This window comes from Benincasa hispida, chromosome 1 (genome assembly GCF_027475165.1).
Source record: "Benincasa hispida cultivar pf3 chromosome 1, pf3_genome.v1.1, whole genome shotgun sequence".
Lineage (NCBI taxonomy): Eukaryota > Viridiplantae > Streptophyta > Magnoliopsida > Cucurbitales > Cucurbitaceae > Benincasa > Benincasa hispida.
Window position 1 is genome coordinate 85,746,686 of NC_143478.1, and position 16,010 is coordinate 85,762,695.

General features: G+C 34.1%; 1 long non-coding RNA gene, 1 other non-coding gene and 1 pseudogene across 2 annotated transcripts; 1 reads left to right on the forward strand and 2 right to left on the reverse strand.

Annotated features, from left to right (window-relative positions):
• The first annotated feature begins 224 nt into the window (after nucleotides 1-224).
• Nucleotides 225-814, forward strand: LOC120067047 (uncharacterized). The gene is made up of 3 exons (XR_005478917.2): nucleotides 225-527; nucleotides 606-663; nucleotides 788-814. It is a non-coding gene; the product is annotated as an uncharacterized LOC120067047 (long non-coding RNA).
• A 785-nt stretch (nucleotides 815-1,599) lies between these two features.
• Nucleotides 1,600-6,316, reverse strand: LOC120079507 (protein transport protein Sec61 subunit alpha-like; annotated as a pseudogene).
• A 9,165-nt stretch (nucleotides 6,317-15,481) lies between these two features.
• LOC150038793 (small nucleolar RNA R71) lies at nucleotides 15,482-15,588 on the reverse strand. Its single transcript, XR_016527419.1, has one exon. It is a non-coding gene; the product is annotated as a small nucleolar RNA R71 (small nucleolar RNA).
• Between the last annotated feature and the right edge of the window lie 422 nt (nucleotides 15,589-16,010).

Here is a 16,010-nt window from a genome sequence, read left to right on the forward strand (position 1 = left end):
TAGTTAAAAAAATCTCTGGGTTTTTTTTTTTTTTTACCTGTTTTTATAAAATGAAAGTTAGTTAGCTATTTTCTAAAATAGACATTTCAATTTGGTTATCTTGTTGCTACTTTTTTTATTTTTATTACTACAATTTGGTTGTTTGTATTGTTATAGACTTATTAATGGTAAATCTTTTAAGTTCATGTTACTGGTCCTTATACGTATACACCTTTTAATAATCTTTTGTAGATAAAATATTTTCATAAGTTTTGTCAAATATGTTGTCAGGTGAATACAACTTAGGTATTGAAAACTTCTTTGAAAATGGATTACATTAGTTCAAAGGGTTAAAAGTTCATGGAGTGTTTATGTTTAAATGGTTGAAATATACTCCACGAAGATGTTGATGTAGTTAGAGACCACTTGTTTATTGATGGTATTGATAAGAGTTATAAGACATGGATTTTGCATGGAGAACAAGTTCTTAATTGGGGACAAGGACGAGAGTATTAATACTTTTGACGAAGATGATTACATGATGTAAGGTATACAATTAATTTGTTTGAAGTTAATTCTTATATTTCTACATATAATTTTAATTGTTATTTATTTCTATATTTCAGTGCTTCACCAAAAGGTTGTGTGGAATGTGGGTATTATGTAATGAGATTCATGAGAAAGGTTTTACATCATCCAAATACTCCAATCATTTCCATTATATGTCACTATTCAAACTTTTTATATATTGCATGTTTAGTAATAATGAATTTATTGTAATATTTGTTATTTATTTGCTTTGATATAGTTTAATACTAAGAACCCTTTTACCCAAGAAGAACTCAATGAGATAGGAGTTGAGTGAGAGAAGCATGTGTCGGACTACACTTGAAAGGTTTGTATGGTGCTACGACATGTATTTTTGTTTGGCTTTCTCTCTAACTTTTGGTATCCCTTAGACATTTTGTGCAAACTTTGTTTGATTGTAAAGCTGTTGGAGAGTTTTCAAGAAATTTTGGTAGATTATAGGCATTTTGTGTAGTTTTGAAATAATATTGTGTAGCATTATTTAGTTGTCAAGCTGTTGGAGAGGTTTTTTTTTGAAATTTTAGTAGATCTTATACATTTTCTGTAGGTTTGAAACATGTGTAGCTCTATATTGAAATTCAATTGTGAATTGATCATTAATATTGAAATGATATGACAGATTGTCTTCTTTGGAAGTTCGTATTTATTTTGCTGAATATTTGTGTGGAGAAATTTAATTGAAATAGAGGATGAGAATTATTAATATTATAAATTGTTTATGCAGGATTGGGTTCCATATTTTACTAATAATTTGTTGCAGGTTATATAAGATATGATGTTAGTATTAAACTAGCATCATAGTATAGAACAATAACAGCTATTAAACGTCATCTAAAAAAAACAACTTTGATTAGAATCGATGTCAGTTTCCAACTATCATCCATGACCCATATTATGTCGGTTAGAAACTCACATCATACCTAACCGTCATCATATTATGTATGATAGCATGGGTATGATATTAGTTTCTAACTACCATCATATAAAACCACCATCGAATATCTATGATAGGATGACAGTTCACAACTGCCATCATAAACAATCGCCATCATATATATACGACGGCATAAGAGTTGATGATGACTTAAAATCGCCATCAAAGCTAAACGGCCATCGTATCCTAGATGAAATGGGATAAAATAGCGGTTTGTAATTCGTCATCATATTTATACGATGACAGTTCAAAACTGACATCTAAAGCCAAAATTGTTATAGTGTGTACAGTGGTTGCAAATACAATTCCATGCAATCGGTTAGGAGGAGGCATTGACAAAGTGTATATCAGTTGTGCATGAATGCAGAAAAATCAACTTACCTGAGAGATGAAGTAAAGGTTGGAAACAAGAATAGAGTGAAGAATGATTCGCATGATGGAGGTGTAGAAAAGCTTAATTGGGTAAGAACTGTTGTCCATGGGAATTCTTTGACCTCACAGGCAGAACCACCTGGAACCCTTGGAAGTAGACAACAATTAAGAAGATCAAAACTATATATAGCAAGCAGATTTGTCAAATTAGGAAGATTCTGCCGATAGAATGATTCCCAATGCATGAACCTCGTCTGTTCGGGTAATTAGCAGATGGAATAATGCAATGACAACTCCTTCAAATTCAGATTCTCTTCCACTGTTAATGGTGGTCGGACTAAATGCCTTTCAAATAATATTCTCACTTTAGAATGCAAAACATTTTGAGAAGTCCATTAATGACAGTGTAATTGAGAAAATATGTGGGAAAGGATGACAGAAAGGTAGGAGAATTTACCACATGTTGGTTGTTATGAAGAGGGAAATTCCAGATCCTAAACCATATCCCTTATGGAGAAGCTCATCCAAACATATGACAACAATACCAAAAAAGCACAGTTGAACTATTAGAATAGCATTTCTCACGCCAAATTGACTAAAGCTACCATACATTCCCGAAAGAACATAACCAACTGTCTCACCAACGGCTATCAAGATGCCCAACAATTTCAATGTACCATTTCTGAGAGTGGAAAAGATATATACATGTGAAATTAGAACACAAAGGTGAATGTGAAACAAAATAGAAATCATATTAAGAATATGGTATACCTCGAATCTTAGAAAGGAAATATTAAGGTAAAGGATGAATACATTCACAATCAGCTATAATAATAATAATAACACAAGGAAAAATGAAATGCTACAAACTTTAGTAAAATGATAAAAACCAAAGAAATTAATAACTGGTTAGTAAATTATAATAGATATCATCATACTAATCAACAAGAAATGCAACCACAGTAATTCAAGTAATCATTGTTTACCAATACGCATAATTTACAGAAAATAAACTATAGCATGCATGATGCAACCCACTTCAACTACAAACAATGAGTTACAAATATTTATTCAAACCAAGTATTTATTATATGCTACGATTCTAAAAACACTTATAAAAAGTAGATTAACAAAATTCTTGGACCCGACTAGCAGTTGCATCACCATCCCAGATGTGACGATGGGGTGAAAGCTAAGAATAGTAACTTTTAGATTAAGTTTTTCTAAAAATCTATTAATTTCTTAATTATTTAAATAAATATATTATAATAATATTCTTCCATATTTTAATTGATTCAATTTTTTTATAACAACCATTTTTCTTAAACTTTTATCAAATAATCTAAATTAATTGAAATTCAAATCACTTAATATTTTAAAAGGTGTATATTATAATAAATTATAAATTATTATCAATGTAAAAATAATTAAAATGATAAGCCTACTTTGGTTTATGTAATTAAATTGTACTAATTTAGTATTAATTTAACTAACATCGTAACTAGTTTCTAATTTAAAAATAAAATTTACTAAACACTATTTTACTTCCTAATTTTTCAGAAAGAAAATTATTTTAAAAGCTACAGTAACCCCAAACGAAGCCTAATTAAGTTGACAAACGGTCCATCTCACAATGTTATTCCTAGTATGTTTTTGGGTGTTTGCAACAGGTGACATTTTCAGGGTAAACAATTAAATGTATAACGTTATTTTTAAAAGAATTGTAGGTATAACAAAATTTATTAGTGATAGACTTTATTATTGATAGACTCCTGTTAGCGATGCGGTCTATCAATGATAGACCATAGAGTTACATCAAAATTTTACTATATTTCTAACTTCTTTTTGCATAATACTATGATCCTCTCCCGTCTTGAATTCCTAAGATCTCGTTTGGTAGCCATTTAATTTTTTTGTTTTTGTTATTTAAAATTAAACTTATAAACAAACCTGTTTTTGTTTTTGGAATTTGGCTAAAAATTCAACTATTGTACTTAAGATGCAAATCACTATAAGAAATGTAGAGGAAATAAGATTAATTTTTAAAAACAAAAAATAAATTTTTTTTTTTACCAAACGAAGCTTAAATGTTATCTAAAAATTCATTACATAGAAAAAACTAAGATGGTATTTTGTAGCAATTTCATTTTAAAAGTTAAGTCTATTGCCTTTCAATTTCTCATAATGATTTATATCTCTTAAGTACAATAGTTAAATTCTTAGACGAATTTTTAAAATTATGTTTGGTTTTCTAAAATATTAATAAAAAAATTAGAGATGTAATGAGTATTTATAGGCTTAATTTTAAAAAGAAAATTTTAAAATCCTAATAATTATTTAATGGAGCATTAATTTATAATAATAAGTTTGTGTGAAATAGATTTTTAATAAAGTATAATTTATAGTTTTTATTTAATGACATAGTAAACCCAAATTTAAGAATTCAATTAGCGACGACTATTTTACAACAATTTCCGACCGTTGGTAATATTGGAATTGAAAAAATGTCGACCATAGTTTAAAATATCGACTTGTTGTGATCTCAATTTTATGAAAATATATATGTTGATGAATAAATAAACATCTATATTATTAAAAATAAACCAAATTTTATTATTTAAATTAATAAATAAATATTTTTAGTACAACTAATAAATAAACATTGTAAACTTTATTAATGGTAAAAATGTTTATTATTTATATTATATTTATGTTAATGACATTTTTGTTCTTATAATCTGTTTATGACATTTTGTTGGCTTTGTTTCTTGCAATTCAAATACTTTTTCACCGTATAATAGTAATATCTTTTTCTTTTGCAAAGATTAACAAAAAAAAAAAAAAATTTGGGGTAAAGAATTCACATTTGTATGGCAACCTCGTCATTGGATTCAAAGTCTAAAGGACAGCCCAAGCCGAATCCAGGTTTGATCCAAGCTCGACTCAAAATCAACGTTTGACCGATCCAATCCATCCCAATTCATTATTGATGTTGACAATCAACAAGAGGAAGCAATCCAGATCTTAAGTACTCTAACTACATCAATTTTTTAGCAAACAAGCATGCAAAATGATCAACATAGAAGTAGGATTTTAGAAAAAAATACCTTTGAAGAATCCTCCAATCCAGCTACTCCCTAGCTCGAAATTTACGACGAACTTATTGTAAACTACCACAAGATCTTTCCTACTATTTTCTTAATCTTTAGATTGGATGGTGAAACCCAAAATGAGAAGGAATTAAAGGAAATTTGAGGATTGTTTTGCTTTGGTGTCACTCAAGAAGAACTCCTTCTCCAAAACAAAAATCTCAGCTTGCATGAATTCAAATTCTCAGAAAATTGAATTGATTTTATTCAAAACAGCATGCAATCAGATTGCATAGTTACTTGACACCAAAACATGCTTAAGTTGAGTGGGAATTTGGTGTTTAAAGTAGAAAAAACCCACTAAGGTTCAATTTTCCAATTTTTATTGAATTTTATTGAAAATTCAATTTTATTTGAAATCTAATTTTAAAACAAAATGGAAAGGATATTAATTCAATAGTTATTATTTAAATAATGAATTAATTTTTAATAGAATTAATTCTTACAATTGATTTCAAACAAAGTTAATTCTAAACAATTAATTAAACAATTTTAATTAATTTAATTAATTTAATATCAAATATTAATTTAATTAAACACTAATGCTTAACATGAATCCCTATTCGTGTTTTTAATATTTAAATCATATTTAAATATTTTTTGACACTCCAATTTTGTTTAATTCGATATGTAAACGTTAAATTATATCACACATAATTAATAATTCCCTAAAAAAAATTGAATGTTTCAAATTCTCTCATCATGCTATTCTAAAGTTTAGTCCGTTTATGAGCTAGTAGAGGGACCTAATGGACCTACAGATTATGAGCTCCAATGATTTGAGATTAATCAACTAAATTCTTTTAATCGAATTAACCAACATTCGTTAACTATTGGGTCACTCCACTAAAGCCCAGTATGTCACACTCCCTCCTGAGTCCCCCTTCCAAACCTGAAAGGAGGCGTGAGGATGGCATATACCACCCTTTTGTGATACTTACTATCTATTCGTACTCACTCTAACTCATCTTAAGTCGGTATTAAGAAAACAACTATCAGCATAGCTTATTTGAAAATCAGTTTATACAACTTGAAAGGTTTTTACAAACATTTGCCAACCCCTTTTACAACTAAAACAAATAACATTCTAGCTTGTGGCAGACCTTGATTTCTTGCAGCAACCTGGACTCTTCTGCTACCTGTGAAAGAAAAACATAAAAGGAAAGAGTGAGCTCAAAGCTCAGTGAGTGGTAAACAACTACAAGGTCTCTTTCAACCCTTAGAGTCAAATAGCTCAATCAACATATCAACATAGCGAGGTTATTACTCAAACCTCATGCTCGAGTGAGTCCATCTCTGCTCTACCTACACACATGGTAGATAGTTAAACATATTTCTCATAATTTCAATATGTCTACTCTGTCTCCTATGTACACATACATCCCTCTCTTATGGGCTCAGAAGCAAGGCCCGTCGGCCCCCTGACCATCCCATACAAGGTTCCTCCGACAGGCTGGAGAACTAGACATCATGGCCCCCTGACCATCCTATGAGATTCTGCCAAGGGCTCAAGAACTCCGACCCCTTGACTATCCCGACCTCATAGTCTCATCTTCGTTAAAGCTACTCATATGTCGATACAAGCATATGATTTACAAAGATATGCTTAAGACCTTAAAAAGAATACCACTCATAGTTTAATCACAGGAACCTTCTTCTCCTTGCAAGTTTCTTGGTTTCTCTAAGTTCCTTCTTAACCCTTGGGCCTGTACTAGTTCAATAATCAGCTTAGAATATTAGGTTTAGGGATAAAATAACCTTAGAATACTTTATTGGCTCTAAACTTAGCTTACCAACTCATATTGATATGAAATTAGGCCCCTCAACACCTTTAGACAACAATTGGATGCAAACAGGCCTTCTTTACAAAGTTGGACGCATGGTTAACACCTTCTGGACCCCTGGAAAACACCCGATCAATGCATGGACTATGTTGGACGCATGGACAGCTTTTAGTCAACACATACCCCTCTTGGTCAATGCATAGGCCTTTCGCGAAACCCTAATTTTCCTCTAACCTCTCTCTTTTGAGTCTCTTTTGAAGGAAAAATGTGTTCTAAGTTGAAATGAAGCCTTCCTGGGGTATTTCTAGGCCTTCAGAAGCATCAATGTCACCTACTCTAGCCTTCAACGCATGACACATAAGTTTCATGAAAAACCTAAGTGATAACACCATTCAATGTCCAGCACAAGGGTCTATGACACCTCCTACTTGTATGAGAGCTTGAGGTGTCCCCACTATGCAATGTCTAATGCATAGGCCTCATTGAGATGTCACTTTAGCCTATTGTATGCCCTAATATGTGTCCACCTCACCCTAGGCTCAATCAGAACTTCATTTGGTTGAGCCACGTACCCTATTTTGCTATTAATCCGACCTTCTTCTCCAAGTTTCCTCATACTAATGCATGTAACCTAGGTTGGGCGCATGGTTACTTCAGCAACTAACCTCCATGCGTTCAACACCTCCCTCATACGTCCAAGATGGTATTTCCAATGCATGCTCACATAAGTTTGGACATATGATACCTCAACTTAGCCCTTAACTCGACTCATAGCTTCCTCTTAAGACTCAAGCATAAATATGCGCCCATCTTCCCTCAAACATGCGTCTATCTAGGGTTTTAGGCTTCCTTTGTATGACTCTCTCCCAAGGGTTTGTCTTATACTTCCATCTTGCTTCTCCTAGAGTTCTAATGGAATGCATAAGTCCTCCCATGTGCCAACCCTGGCCTCTATGTGCCCATCACCTCTCTATGCGTCGACCCTTCTTTTTCTTCATTCTTTTTTAGCTTATATTTTCCTATTTGACACATAGTCTACTTTCCAACCTCAAAGACTTAGCCATGTGTCCTCATTGTCTTACTTTTCCTTCTAAGCATGCATTCACATGGCCTTGATGCTCCCAAGGCTCCACCTATGCGTCCAACCCTTCCCTTGTTAGGGTTTTTTTCCATTTGTGGTGCCTTATGTTCTCAAATACTTAGCCAATTTTCTCCTTCCAAGTGTTTTATGCGTCCACAAGCCTTCCCTATGCATCCATGAGGGTTCCTTATGCGTCCACATTGTTGTTCAATGCATGGTTCACTCAACTTCCCTCATCACATAGTTTTCTTCATCCCCTATGAAGAAACCAACGAAGCTTCGCAGCAAACAGAGATCGTCCCAATTTTTAATTCTCACAGAACACAAGTTTTACAAAAGAATATATATATATGAAAATCATGAATTTATAGCATGCTAAATAAAACAGACAAAGAAAATTAGGGATTAGAAAACCTTACCTTTGAAGATTCGATCTTCAAGAAATCCTTCAAACCAAAAATCACGAGCAAAGAGTGAACCAAAAAAGACACCACCAATTGGATTCCTCTATATTTTCTAGAATGAGAATCCAAGGAGTTATGGGCTCTTGGAATTTTAGAGAGGGAATGAGATTGAGAGAGGAGAAGAGAGATTGGGAATTTATCTCAGAACTTTTATGTGTATCTTCTCCTTTGTCAAACGAAGAGAATGCATAATAACCCAATCACAACCACCCCCTCACTCACACATCGTGAGTTGAGAGAGATTAGGGGAGGGAGGTTATTTCCCTCCCTTAATTTCAAAAAGACTGACAGTTGCACACTTCGCACTATAGATATATTTCTGCGTCCGTTCGATATAAACAATCAATAGTGCGATGACCCTTCACAAATTGCTTGTAAGTACAATTGGACCAAAATTACCGTTTTGCCCCTACAATTACATATAACTCCTTAAGTACCACTAAATCTTTCTAAGGAACAATAAGTCATAGTCCAATTATGACCAAACCCCTATTGGGCCAGGAGAGGGTGTGGCACCATATTGTTCAAGCCTTGGAATCAATCTTTAGGGGAGCAATTTATCTACTTACCCCAACATTGGGAAAAGAGTGAATTCCGTCTTGTGTAGCTATGTTCCCAGCTCACTAATCAGACGAATCCCCAAAATAGTAGGCTTATCAAGTCTGCGATTTGGCCATTCTCACCCATACAAATCAAAGGACTGCCTTCATAGGCAGGAGTTCACAACTCACTCAGGATTCAGGTTATGTCACTTATGGTCATCCTGGTGAAATGTAAGTCTCTATTATGAACGACGTTATATATGTTGGGGTTGATACCCATAATCTCGTAGGGGTCCTATAGTTTGTAAACATTGTTGAACAAACTCATTATGTATTTAATAAAATATATTATATTTTATTCATTGCTATAAAATATATGATATTTTAGTTGCACTAACCACAGACCAATAAACTAACATCCAAGGTTATCTTTGTAACTTAAACATGTATTAGAGACATATAGGTGGATCATGTTTAAGTGATAACCTAAATGATCTATAGTAGATGGATAAGGATGGGTACCTTATCATGGTGACACTACGAGTATGGCCCGCTTTGTAGGTGTTACAATTGTTGTAAAGTGCTACAAATGATCTGATCTTGATCATTCATGTATAAACATGCAAGCAAGGATATTTATACAAAAAAATTTGTATAAGACCGGACCAAGAAATGTTTAGTCTCATTATATAATGTCGTTCATAATAGAGACTTACATTTCACCAGGATGACCATAGGTAACGTGACCTGAATCCTGAGTGAGTTGTGAACTCCTGCTTATGAGGACAATTCTTTGATTTGTATGGGTGAGAGTGGCTAGATGGCCAACTCAACAAGCCTACCATTTTGGGGATTCATCTGATTAGGGAGCTAGGAACACAACTACACAAGAGGAATTCACTCCTTTCCCGAGGAAGGGATAAGTAGATAAATTGCCCCCTTAAGGGTTGATTCTGGGTCTTGAACAATGTGGCACCACACTCTCTCCTTGCCCAAGAAGGATTTAGTCATAGTTGGACTATGATCTATTGTTCATTAGAGGGATCAGTAGTAAAGCTTAAGGAGTTAGATGTAACTACATGGGCAAAACGGTAATTTAGCCTAGTTGTACTTACGAACAATGTGTGAAGGGTCATCGTATTATTGATTAGTTATATCCAATAGACACAGAAATATATCTATAGTGCAAAGAGTGCAGTTGTCAGCCTTTAGTGGAGTGTCCGACAGTTAACAGATGGTGAATTATATAATTAAAGAGTTTAATTAATTATTCATGTACTATTAGAGTTTCAAGCTACAGGTCCATGAGGTCCCCTTGGTAGCTCAATAGAATTAATTGAGAATTAGTTTTTGGATTAATTTGAATTTTTCAAATTAATAGAGGGATTTAATTATATATGATATAATTAAGTTGTTTCAATTATATGTAATATAATGCTCATAATGTATTTGATACATTATAGCTTAATGGGAGGAAATAAATATTTGAATGAGATTCAAATATAGTTTCTACGAAGTGGATTCATAGTTGTTAAATCTAATATAAATATGATTTGTATTAAATACCATATAAAAGAGAAAAGAAACTATAGTTTATATTGTATGTGATACAATATTAAAACTATAGGTTATATATTATATTTGATATAACATAAAATTTAGTGTATATATATATATATATATATATATATATATATTATATTTGATATGATATGATAAGTTAGTTATCATATTTATATTTATATTATTATTATTATTTTAATAATAAGGAAGGGAGTTACAACTCCCTTCCCATTCTTTTATCTCCACCCACGTAAGTGGGTGGTGGTTATTTTTTGCAAGGAGAATAAAAGAAAAAGTTTCTTCTTCTTCTTGATTGGTTAATCGATTTTGATAGTGTGAGAAAAACAACAGAAGAGTTCTGTGTTTTTGAGTTTTTTGAGAGAGTTCTCAATCTTTCCTCCATTACATTAAGTTTTCCCTTAAATCTAAAATAGCTAGAGCCCACCACTCCTGGGTTCTTACCCTGAGAATACCAAGGAAATACTTGTGGTAGTGTTCGTTCATGTTTGAGGTTAATCTTGAAGAAAGTCTTCAAGTTGTTTATGAACTGTTTGAGGGAAAACATGAAGACAGGTCTTCAAAGGTGAGGTTTCTTGAAACCCTTACTAAAGCATGCTGTAATTTCGAATTAGATGCATAACTTATTTATTATTTACTGTAAAAACTTATATTCAATGAAAATGGAATTTGATTGATCTGCTTCTGCTCAAGATTCTCTCCCCATTAGAGTTCCTTCAATTGGTATCAGAGCCAGGTTGTAGGTTTCTGATTCCAAATTCCATTCTTTTATTGAATTGTTTTACAGTAATTGTGGGTTTTATAATCTGCATTCTGTTTCATGCGATGAATGGTTATGGATGTAATTTGTTGATGGACGTTTCGTGATAGAACGCCCTATTTAAGGCTTTCTTTATTTACAAATTTGGTTTGTAAAGGCCTCTGTGTTTTTTGGCATTAATCTTGCAATTGATTTTATAATTTGTAAGTTTGAGTCGCTCGTGCTGTTCCCGAAAAGCTTCAAAGAAGGGTTGTAGAGCACAATTTCGATGGAGAAGTCGAAGCAGATATTCAAAATCATATAGCTCTTGTTATGTGATCATGTAGCTTTTGCTACACGATCGTGTAACTAATGGTACATGATCGTGTAGCATTTACTACAAGATCGCATAGTTGCTTGCTACACGATTGTGCAATCTTCATACAAGATCGCATAAATGCTTAACGGATAGTTGCTTGCTATGCAATCATGCAGTCTTTCCTACAAGATCGAATAGATGGTTGCTACGCGATTGTGCAGTCTTTCCTACAAGATCACATAGTTCATTTGCTATACGATCACTGCAAGGTGGTTCATTGAAGGGCGGTTCGGTTCGAATAGTTTAAGTCTCGGTTCACCTGTTTCAAACCGGATGACTCAAGTTTATTTAATAGTTAGCCTTTTGTTTTTTCTTTTTAGAGGTTCTATCCCGGTCCATCAGCTGTTAGAGTAAATATACATGTGATGTATGTTTTATATTATATGTCATAATGTATGTCATATAGTTTTAAAACCCACCATAGGTTATGCATTTATATTCATGCATCACATTATATTATAAGTGTTATAATATATGAATATGCATGATTTAAATTACACAAAGCATGTTCATGCATCATATAGTATAAATGCTATAGTATATGTATGCATGCATTATAGCATATCCATGCATCATTTATATTATAATTGTTATAATATATGGTTAAATGAATGTATGGAAAGTATGCTATATCATGATTCATTACTTAGTTATATAATTGTTGTATATTAGTAATGAATGAAGATTGCATGAAGCATGACATTACCTTAGGTTAATTTATAAATGTTATAATTAACTAAAGTATGTCTAGCATGCAATGGTTGTTTTTAATTGTTTCATTTATTTATAATTGTTATAACTAAATGAAATTAGAATTAAAATCAATAGTAAAGAGTTGCGTGCAAACCTTAGGCTATAATAATTTTTTAAAATTGTTTTAAAATATGATTGTGATAGACCTAAGATCTCATTTCTAATGAGATTAGAAATCTAAGTTTAATCTTTTAATCGGTTTAATAAGATTAAATTGATTCTTAATAAAAGATTAAATATGTAACAAATGTATCTATAAGGGACATTTTGGCTAAGGTGGGTTCTGGCTAGGCTGAGGTATTTAAGTCGATGGAATGTCGTACCCTTACCTAGGAACCTACCAGGAAAAGTGAATTAAATAGATTTGTTACATGCATGCAAGTTTGATCAAAGTCTATTAAAGAGTTTAATGAGACTTCAATCAAAATTGTTTAATCATTAAAGACAATAGTTGCTTTTTAGCAAATTAAACAAACACTTAGATAAAATTAGTAGCCAAATTTTTCCTAAGTTAATTAACCCTAGGTAGAACACTCAGTGGGAGGAAAATGTGGTATATTGTACTTCATTTTAGCCTCTACACGTTTCTCCCTAAAAGTTATCACCGCGAGATCTACTCCCAGCCTCGAGGCACTATGGTTGTCCCCCTACGGGTGGCATTTGGGTAGGTCAATAACAAGATGAATAGAGAGAGTGTTTATAGTAAGTGGGAGCAGGACGTATGATAACACATCCCTCGGTCTCTCTCATTATGTTAAATAAAGTTTCATGCATCGCCTCAAGGCATCATGGGTGTCCCTCTAAAAGATGGTTGTATTGCATAACGCTTTATTTGATCTCTAGAAATGTATAGGGTTTCTTTAGTTTCATGTCCCAATCGGTTTTTCCCTACAGTTGACTCATTGGGGCGGAACTCCAAAACCTAAAATGAGGGGTTACACTTACACAGAATTGTTAAGGATGTTAACAAATTCTGGACCGAACAATGGTGACTATTAGTTACAGTGACAAGGAGTTGTTTTTGTCTAATGGTTGATAATGTCCCATTTCAGTGAAGAAGCACTTGATCACCCTATTGTGACTTTTTTTTTCTGCCTCATTGAAACATCATTGCAAAATAAATGTCACTTAGAGTACACTAGACTATTTTGCTAAAACTGATTGGTTTTCTTAAGTGGTTTAATGCAACTAGACTAAAATAGTTTGTTCTTTTTCTGCAAATTCATTAAAAAGGCTATTGCTACTTTAAGTTTACTAGTCGCCGATAAGTTAATGGGAGAAAACTACACTAGTTGGAAAAACACAATCAATACAATTCTATTCATCGATGATCTTCGATTTGTCCTGATGGAGGAACGTCCTCTCATTCCACCTGCCAATGCTCGAAATGTTTGGGAAGCATATGAGCATTGGACAAGAGCAAACAAAAAGGCCCAAGCATACATCTTGGTGATAACGGGCAGAAATGTACGTTATTACATCACAAAGTTATAAAACAATGTAGGATTACGATGATAAATATATACAATATTGAGTCCAAAAGCATTAAGTTCACAACATTGCGGTCGCATGCGTCCATCACATTAAAACAACTAACTTATGTATTTTTGTGCCGAAAATGCATTGACGCAAGGCGGAAATGCGATCCAAAGAAATTAACGTCCAATCGCATTAAGAGATTGTGTTGACGCAAGGCTATGTGATCATTTGCGCTCACGAATATCTGCTCGAGAAGGTTGCCATATAGAGCCGACGCATCATGGTGGGCGCATCTGTGTGAAAAGCGTAATAAATCACGATGGGACAGAAAGCTGATGACGGTCGATTCCGAATTAAGTTGACAAGCCATTAATGACCTACTGTAGAATCACGATGGAAATGTCAAGTTAGAATCTAGGCTCGGGAAAGTCAGATTAGAACGCATAATCAAGAGGTAGAAGCTTAGGAATAAGCTCTGTTTGTTATTAATGCATCACATACATCCTAGAGATAGGTTATGATTGTATGCGGTCATTTTGTCCTTATGTGCATCTTGCATCATCACATAAGCAAGAAGCAGAGACTTAGGACTAAGTTCTATAGACACTATCGCATTCATCGCATGCGTCCTAAGATTAAGAGCCACCGCATTTGCATTGGAAAATGATTTGTTGTCGCATGAGTGTAGCATGGTCGCATAGCTTGAATGCATTCTCGGGAAACACTAGCTAAAGACCTTCTCAACCCGTTCCGCTGCATACTCAGTGTATCTGTCGCATAATTACTCTTTTTTCAAATTCGCCGCATACTTTTTATATTGTAAACAACAAACCAACCAACTCTTGATTGATTGTTACCGCAAAGTGATCTAAAAATTACTACGCATATTGTTTTCCTTAGTCCCTGAGTTCGACCCTGGACTTACCAGGAAACTCAGTAGGGTTTATACTTGGGTCCTGCTGAGAAAACTTGTTTGCACAACGCATTTTCCATCAACGCATTCCACTTCATTATTTCATCGCATAAAATAATGCATCAAGTTTTTGGCGCCATTGCCGGGGACTTCGGCAATACACTGTGCTAACGGTAATTTTTTGATTTTCTTTGTAGCTTTCAATCTCTGGCGAATTATCACCCGGATATTGAAAGAACGTTTCGACGAAGATTGAGAGTCAACCACCAATGACAACAACAAGACGGAACTCCAAAAATGGTGGAACAACCGGAAGAAAGGGCAGCAAACGCAAATAATATAATGGCCAACCCCATCCTCCTGGAGAATTGCCGCAATAGACCCATTCGGGACTATGCGTCGCCCAACCTATATGATTTCTCCCCAGGAATTAAGAGGCCAGCGCTAGACAGATCGAGGTTTGAAATGAAACCAGTTATGCTGCAGATGATCCAGACTGCCAGATAGTTTGGTGTAAGGCGTGGTGAGGACCTGCACGCCCACATCTGGAGCTTTCATAGAGATCTCTAACACTTTTGTGTTCCTTAATATCTCCATCGAGGAAGTTCGACTAACTTCGTTCCCGTTTTCGTTGTGTGACCAGGCTTGAAAATGGGCGTACTCTCTCGAACCGGGGGAGATTACCTCATGGAACAAGTAGTAGAAAAGTTTATGAAGAAATACTTCCCTCCAACGGAGAATGCCAGAAAAAGGAAGTTGATAACCAATTTTGAACAGGATATTGATGAATCGCTCAGCGATGCTTGGGCGAGGTTTAAGAGGCTGGTAAGAGATTGCCCGCATAACGGCTTACCAGACTGCTTACAGATGGAGATTTTTTATCACGGATTAAACCATGCTTCGCAGACCGCTGCCAATGCGGCAACGGTTGGAGGTCTGCTAGATAAAACTTATGATGAGGCCAATAACATCCTTGATCACATTTCTAAAAATCATGAAGTTTGGAGAGAAAGCGATCAAATATTGAGAATCAAGGACAATGATGCGAACAATGGTGCTATCGCATCCCTTCAGAGTCAAATGACTGCGATGATGAACTTGATACAGGGAATCACAATCAATAGCCCAGCAATGCATAGTGGGCAAATGAACATAATCAATTAGACGACCGCAAGATGTGCTACTTGCAGTGAAGGACACGCATGGAGGAATTCTCGTAAAACCCACAGTCAATCTATTTTGTGAAGAATAATCCATTCTCTAACACGTACAA